General features: G+C 55.8%; 2 non-coding genes and 1 pseudogene across 2 annotated transcripts; all 3 read left to right on the forward strand.

Annotated features, from left to right (window-relative positions):
• Positions 1 to 4,375: 4,375 nt before the first annotated feature.
• Positions 4,376 to 6,185, forward strand: LOC144425315 (small subunit ribosomal RNA). The gene has a single exon (XR_013477459.1). It is a non-coding gene; the product is annotated as a small subunit ribosomal RNA (ribosomal RNA).
• Positions 6,186 to 6,483: 298 nt separating this feature from the next.
• LOC144425343 (5.8S ribosomal RNA) lies at positions 6,484 to 6,637 on the forward strand. Its single transcript, XR_013477487.1, has one exon. It is a non-coding gene; the product is annotated as a 5.8S ribosomal RNA (ribosomal RNA).
• A 288-nt stretch (positions 6,638 to 6,925) lies between these two features.
• The window catches only part of LOC144425372 (large subunit ribosomal RNA), a 3,695-nt pseudogene continuing 3,120 nt past the window's right edge, over positions 6,926 to 7,500 (forward strand).

The raw sequence follows: 7,500 nt of genomic DNA on the forward strand, positions 1-7,500 counted from the left end.
CTAACCCTAGGTAAGGCATGTCAGAGCGAAAGACAGTAATTTCGAATGAGCCAAGAAAGAGCGGTGCGGGGCCGGTCGGAGCGCACCCTTTTCTCGGTGGCTGGCGGGCGAGAGAGTGCTGCGTCGCCGGCATCGGCGTCGAAAGAAGCCGAGCCAAAAAAAGTTAAAGTACAAACGTGCAAGCATACTAACCTAACCCTAGGTAAGGGATGTCAGAGCGAAAGACAGTAATTTCGAATGAGCCAAGAAAGAGCGGTGCGGGGCCGGTCGGAGCGCACCCTTTTCTCGGTGGCTGGCGGGCGAGAGAGTGCTGCGTCGCCGGCATCGGCGTCGAAAGAAGCCGAGCCAAAAAAAGTTAAAGTACAAACGTGCAAGCATACTAACCTAACCCTAGGTAAGGGATGTCAGAGCGAAAGACAGTAATTTCGAATGAGCCAAGAAAGAGCGGTGCGGGGCCGGTCGGAGCGCACCCTTTTCTCGGTGGCTGGCGGGCGAGAGAGTGCTGCGTCGTCGGCATCGGCGTCGAAAGAAGCCGAGCCAAAAAAAGTTAAAGTACAAACGTGCAAGCATACTAACCTAACCCTAGGTAAGGGATGTCAGAGCGAAAGACAGTAATTTCGAATGAGCCAAGAAAGAGCGGTGCGGGGCCGGTCGGAGCGCACCCTTTTCTCGGTGGCTGGCGGGCGAGAGAGTGCTGCGTCGCCGGCATCGGCGTCGAAAGAAGCCGAGCCAAAAAAAGTTAAAGTACAAACGTGCAAGCATACTAACCTAACCCTAGGTAAGGGATGTCAGAGCGAAAGACAGTAATTTCGAATGAGCCAAGAAAGAGCAGTGCTGGGCCGGTCGGAGCGCACCCTTTTCTCGGTGGCTGGCGGGCGAGAGAGTGCTGCGTCGCCGGCATCGGCGTCGAAAGAAGCCGAGCCGAAAAAAGTTAAAGTACAAACGTGCAAGCATACTAACCTAACCCTAGGTAAGGCATGTCAGAGCGAAAGAGAGTAATTTCGAATGAGCCAAGAAAGAGCGGTGCGGGGCCGGTCGGAGCGCACCCTTTTCTCGGTGGCTGGCGGGCGAGAGAGTGCTGCGTCGCCGGCATCGGCGTCGAAAGAAGCCGAGCCAAAAAAAGTTAAAGTACAAACGTGCAAGCATACTAACCTAACCCTAGGTAAGGCATGTCAGAGCGAAAGACAGTAATTTCGAATGAGCCAAGAAAGAGCGGTGCGGGGCCGGTCGGAGCGCACCCTTTTCTCGGTGGCTGGCGGGCGAGAGAGTGCTGCGTCGTCGGCATCGGCGTCGAAAGAAGCCGAGCCGAAAAAAGTTAAAGTACAAATGTGCAAGCATACTAACCTAACCCTAGGTAAGGCATGTCAGAGCGAAAGACAGTAATTTCGAATGAGCCAAGAAAGAGCGGTGCGGGGCCGGTCGGAGCGCACCCTTTTCTCGGTGGCTGGCGGGCGAGAGAGTGCTGCGTCGCCGGCATCGGCGTCGAAAGAAGCCGAGCCAAAAAAAGTTAAAGTACAAACGTGCAAGCATACTAACCTAACCCTAGGTAAGGGATGTCAGAGCGAAAGACAGTAATTTCGAATGAGCCAAGAAAGAGCGGTGCGGGGCCGGTCGGAGCGCACCCTTTTCTCGGTGGCTGGCGGGCGAGAGAGTGCTGCGTCGTCGGCATCGGCGTCGAAAGAAGCCGAGCCAAAAAAAGTTAAAGTACAAACGTGCAAGCATACTAACCTAACCCTAGGTAAGGGATGTCAGAGCGAAAGACAGTAATTTCGAATGAGCCAAGAAAGAGCGGTGCGGGGCCGGTCGGAGCGCACCCTTTTCTCGGTGGCTGGCGGGCGAGAGAGTGCTGCGTCGCCGGCATCGGTGTCGAAAGAAGCCGAGCCAAAAAAAGTTAAAGTACAAACGTGCAAGCATACTAACCTAACCCTAGGTAAGGGATGTCAGAGCGAAAGACAGTAATTTCGAATGAGCCAAGAAAGAGCGGTGCGGGGCCGGTCGGAGCGCACCCTTTTTTCGGTGGCTGGCGGGCGAGAGAGTGCTGCGTCGCCGGCATCGGCGTCGAAAGAAGCCGAGCCAAAAAAAGTTAAAGTACAAACGTGCAAGCATACTAACCTAACCCTAGGTAAGGCATGTCAGAGCGAAAGACAGTAATTTCGAATGAGCCAAGAAAGAGCGGTGCGGGGCCGGTCGGAGCGCACCCTTTTCTCGGTGGCTGGCGGGCGAGAGAGTGCTGCGTCGCCGGCATCGGCGTCGAAAGAAGCCGAGCCAAAAAAAGTTAAAGTACAAACGTGCAAGCATACTAACCTAACCCTAGGTAAGGGATGTCAGAGCGAAAGACAGTAATTTCGAATGAGCCAAGAAAGAGCGGTGCGGGGCCGGTCGGAGCGCACCCTTTTCTCGGTGGCTGGCGGGCGAGAGAGTGCTGCGTCGCCGGCATCGGCGTCGAAAGAAGCCGAGCCAAAAAAAGTTAAAGTACAAACGTGCAAGCATACTAACCTAACCCTAGGTAAGGGATGTCAGAGCGAAAGACAGTAATTTCGAATGAGCCAAGAAAGAGCGGTGCGGGGCCGGTCGGAGCGCACCCTTTTCTCGGTGGCTGGCGGGCGAGAGAGTGCTGCGTCGTCGGCATCGGCGTCGAAAGAAGCCGAGCCAAAAAAAGTTAAAGTACAAACGTGCAAGCATACTAACCTAACCCTAGGTAAGGGATGTCAGAGCGAAAGACAGTAATTTCGAATGAGCCAAGAAAGAGCGGTGCGGGGCCGGTCGGAGCGCACCCTTTTCTCGGTGGCTGGCGGGCGAGAGAGTGCTGCGTCGCCGGCATCGGCGTCGAAAGAAGCCGAGCCAAAAAAAGTTAAAGTACAAACGTGCAAGCATACTAACCTAACCCTAGGTAAGGGATGTCAGAGCGAAAGACAGTAATTTCGAATGAGCCAAGAAAGAGCGGTGCGGGGCCGGTCGGAGCGCACCCTTTTCTCGGTGGCTGGCGGGCGAGAGAGTGCTGCGTCGTCGGCATCGGCGTCGAAAGAAGCCGAGCCAAAAAAAGTTAAAGTACAAACGTGCAAGCATACTAACCTAACCCTAGGTAAGGGATGTCAGAGCGAAAGACAGTAATTTCGAATGAGCCAAGAAAGAGCGGTGCGGGGCCGGTCGGAGCGCACCCTTTTCTCGGTGGCTGGCGGGCGAGAGAGTGCTGCGTCGCCGGCATCGGCGTCGAAAGAAGCCGAGCCAAAAAAAGTTAAAGTACAAACGTGCAAGCATACTAACCTAACCCTAGGTAAGGGATGTCAGAGCGAAAGACAGTAATTTCGAATGAGCCAAGAAAGAGCGGTGCTGGGCCGGTCGGAGCGCACCCTTTTCTCGGTGGCTGGCGGGCGAGAGAGTGCTGCGTCGCCGGCATCGGCGTCGAAAGAAGCCGAGCCGAAAAAAGTTAAAGTACAAACGTGCAAGCATACTAACCTAACCCTAGGTAAGGCATGTCAGAGCGAAAGACAGTAATTTCGAATGAGCCAAGAAAGAGCGGTGCGGGGCCGGTCGGAGCGCACCCTTTTCTCGGTGGCTGGCGGGCGAGAGAGTGCTGCGTCGCCGGCATCGGCGTCGAAAGAAGCCGAGCCAAAAAAAGTTAAAGTACAAACGTGCAAGCATACTAACCTAACCCTAGGTAAGGGATGTCAGAGCGAAAGACAGTAATTTCGAATGAGCCAAGAAAGAGCGGTGCGGGGCCGGTCGGAGCGCACCCTTTTCTCGGTGGCTGGCGGGCGAGAGAGTGCTGCGTCGTCGGCATCGGCGTCGAAAGAAGCCGAGCCAAAAAAAGTTAAAGTACAAACGTGCAAGCATACTAACCTAACCCTAGGTAAGGGATGTCAGAGCGAAAGACAGTAATTTCGAATGAGCCAAGAAAGAGCGGTGCGGGGCCGGTCGGAGCGCACCCTTTTCTCGGTGGCTGGCGGGCGAGAGAGTGCTGCGTCGCCGGCATCGGCGTCGAAAGAAGCCGAGCCAAAAAAAGTTAAAGTACAAACGCGATGCTAATGAGCGAGCCGTTGTCTCGACTAATATGTAGGGGGCGTTCGATCGAGCGTCTGGCTTGAGCGCTTGTCGGCCTAGCAGAACGGTCGCATTGTTATGCCCGGGTTTTAGGCACCGCTGCAGGCGGCCGGCAGAGCTCTTGTTTGTGCGAAACTGAATGGATCGAGCCCGAGAGAGGGCGAGCAAAGAAAAAACGCAAATCGCTCCGCCTGGCACTGCCGGCGAGAGCGTGGACGTCGCGGCCAGCGACTGTCGAAGCTGAGTACGGCCGCAGGCGATCGCCTCGGTCTTAAACGAATGCGACGAGCACGCGCCGGGCGGCCCAGCAAGGGCCGAGCGCAGCTGTCGCAGCTATCTGGTTGATCCTGCCAGTAGTGATATGCTTGTCTCAAAGATTAAGCCATGCAGGTGCAAGTACGAGTTCTCGTAAAGCGAAACTGCGAATGGCTCATTAAATCAGTCTTGGTTTATTTGGTCTCGTAAGCGAAGTGGATAACTGTGGTAATTCTAGAGCTAATACATGCATTAAGCGCCGACTTCGGGAGGCGCGCTTTTATCAGATCAAAACCGACCGGGTTCGTCCTGTGACGTTTGATGACTCTGGATAACCACGCGGATCGTACGGTCTCTGCACCGACGACGTATCATTCAAGTGTCTGCCCTATCAACTGTCGAAGGTACGCTACGTGCCTACCTTTGTGATAACGGGTAACGGGGAATCAGGGTTCGATTCCGGAGAGGGAGCCTGAGAAACGGCTACCACATCCAAGGAAGGCAGCAGGCGCGCAAATTACCCATTCCCGACACGGGGAGGTAGTGACGAAAAATAACAATACAGGACTCTAACGAGGCCCTGTAATTGGAATGAGTACATCCTAAAACTCTTAACGAGTATCCATTGGAGGGCAAGTCTGGTGCCAGCAGCCGCGGTAATTCCAGCTCCAACAGTGTATGCTAAAGTTGTTGCGGTTGAAAAGCTCGTAGTTGGATTTTGGGCGAGCGCCGCCGGTCCGTCGCAAGGCGTGTCACTGGTTGCGTTCGCCTCACCTTCGGTTCTCCGTCGGTGCTCTTGACTGAGTGTCGGCGGTGGCCGATAAGTTTACTTTGAAAAAATTAGAGTGTTCAAAGCAGGCTGTTCGCCTGCATAGTGTTGCATGGAATAATGGAATAGGACCTCGGTTCTATTTTGTTGGTTTTCGGAGCACGAGGTAATGATTAAGAGGGACAGACGGGGGCGTCCGTACTCTGCCGTTAGAGGTGAAATTCTTGGATCGGCGGAAGACGAACTACTGCGAAAGCATTCGCCAAGAATGTTTTCTTTAATCAAGAGCGAAAGTCAGAGGTTCGAAGACGATCAGATACCGTCCTAGTTCTGACTATAAACGATGCCAACTAGCGATCGGGAGGCGTTACCATGACGACCTTTCCGGCAGCTTCCGGGAAACCAAAGTCTTTGGGTTCCGGGGGAAGTATGGTTGCAAAGCTGAAACTTAAAGGAATTGACGGAAGGGCACCACCAGGAGTGGAGCCTGCGGCTTAATTTGACTCAACACGGGGAAACTCACCCGGCCCGGACACAGGTAGGATTGACAGATTGAGAGCTCTTTCTTGATTCTGTGGGTGGTGGTGCATGGCCGTTCTTAGTTGGTGGAGCGATTTGTCTGGTTAATTCCGATAACGAACGAGACTCTGGCATGCTAAATAGTTACGCGACCTTCTCGGTCGGCGTCTAACTTCTTAGAGGGACTAGTGGCGTTTAGCCACACGAGATTTAGCAATAACAGGTCTGTGATGCCCTTAGATGTCCGGGGCCGCACGCGCGCTACACTGAGTGAAGCAGCGAGTGTCTAACCTAGGCCGAAAGGTCCGGGTAACCCGTTGAACCTCATTCGTGATTGGGATAGGGACTTGCAATTGTTTCCCTTGAACGAGGAATTCCCAGTAAGCGCAAGTCATCAACTTGCGTTGATTACGTCCCTGCCCTTTGTACACACCGCCCGTCGCTACTACCGATTGAATGGTTTAGTGAGATCCTTGGATCGGCCCCGTCGCGGCTGGCAACGGCCGCGTCGGCGTGTCGAGAAGACGATCAAACTTGATCATTTAGAGGAAGTAAAAGTCGTAACAAGGTTTCCGTAGGTGAACCTGCGGAAGGATCATTACCGAAGGTGGTGGTAGGCCCCGGCCGACCGCGCACTGAATTGTCTTTGGGTGCCGCCGAGAGGGCGGCCGTCAATCGGGGTTCCGCCCCGTGCGACACGCGTAACACGTTGGCATAGCAAGGCAGCCGAGTGCGATGGTGGCTTCTGGGCACCGCGCTCGATGTGCCGCCGGCCCAGCCCGGCGGTCGCTCGGCGCCGTTTGTTGGTGTTTTTGTGCAGTTGTTGTCGGTGGTGGTTTTGTGGTCGATCCCACAGTGTGACGTCCGCGCGCTTCGGCGCCGGGCGAAACGTCGAGGACGACTCTTAACGGTGGATCACTCGGCTCGCGAGTCGATGAAGGACGCAGCCAAGTGCGAGAAGTAATGTGAATTGCAGAACACATTGAACGTCGACCTTCTGAACGCGAATTGCGGTCTCGGGTCAATCCCGGGACCGCGTCTGCCTCAGGGTCGCGTTCGTCCTCACCCGAGGGCCGTCGCCTGGCCTCTGCGAAGACGGCCGGGCGTCGCCCCAAGTTGAAGCGGTCGCCGAGCTTTCTCGGCGCGACCGCGTGTCCCGTACACCGCCGGCCCCTCGACGTGTTCAACTACGTTCGAGGGGCGGGTCCAGGTCGGTCGGTCCGGTCACGAGATCAAGACCGACCGTGGGCCAAGGCGGCGACGGTACGCGCTCGGTCGGCGCCGGCGGCGACGACTTGCGATGCCAGCGGGCCGTGTAAGAAGCGGCCCGCTTGACACATACGACCTGAGTTCAGGCGAGAGCACCCGCTGAATTTAAGCATATTATTAAGCGGAGGAAAAGAAACCAACAGGGATTCCCTGAGTAACGGCGAGTGAACCGGGAAGAGTCCAGCGTCGAATCTGCGCGCTTTTCGAGCGCGCCGAGTTGTGACGTACGGAAGTCCCAGTGCGGCTGACGGCGAGCGCCGGTGTCCTTCTGATCGAGGCCTCGTCCCACGGCGGGTGTTAGGCCCATAGGGGCGCTTGCCTTGGCCGCTTCGGGTCTTCTCGGAGTCGGGTTGTTTGGGAATGCAGCCCAAAGCGGGTGGTAAACTCCACCTAAGACTAAATACGGTCGCGAGACCGATAGCGGACAAGTACCGTGAGGGAAAGTTGAAAAGCACTTTGAAGAGAGAGTTCAAGAGTACGTGAAACCGTTGAGAGGCAAACGGGAGGGCCCGTCAGGTCGCCGGCTCGCTTTCAGTTGGGTGCGGGGGCGCGCCGTCTCGGTTCGCGGACGCTTAAGGCGCCGCTGCCGAGTCGGCTCGCGCACCGTCTCAGCGCACTAGCGACCGGCGCGGGTCACGACCGGTTTG

Source organism: Styela clava, chromosome 7 (assembly GCF_964204865.1).
Source record: "Styela clava chromosome 7, kaStyClav1.hap1.2, whole genome shotgun sequence".
Classification (NCBI taxonomy): Eukaryota; Metazoa; Chordata; class Ascidiacea; order Stolidobranchia; family Styelidae; genus Styela; species Styela clava.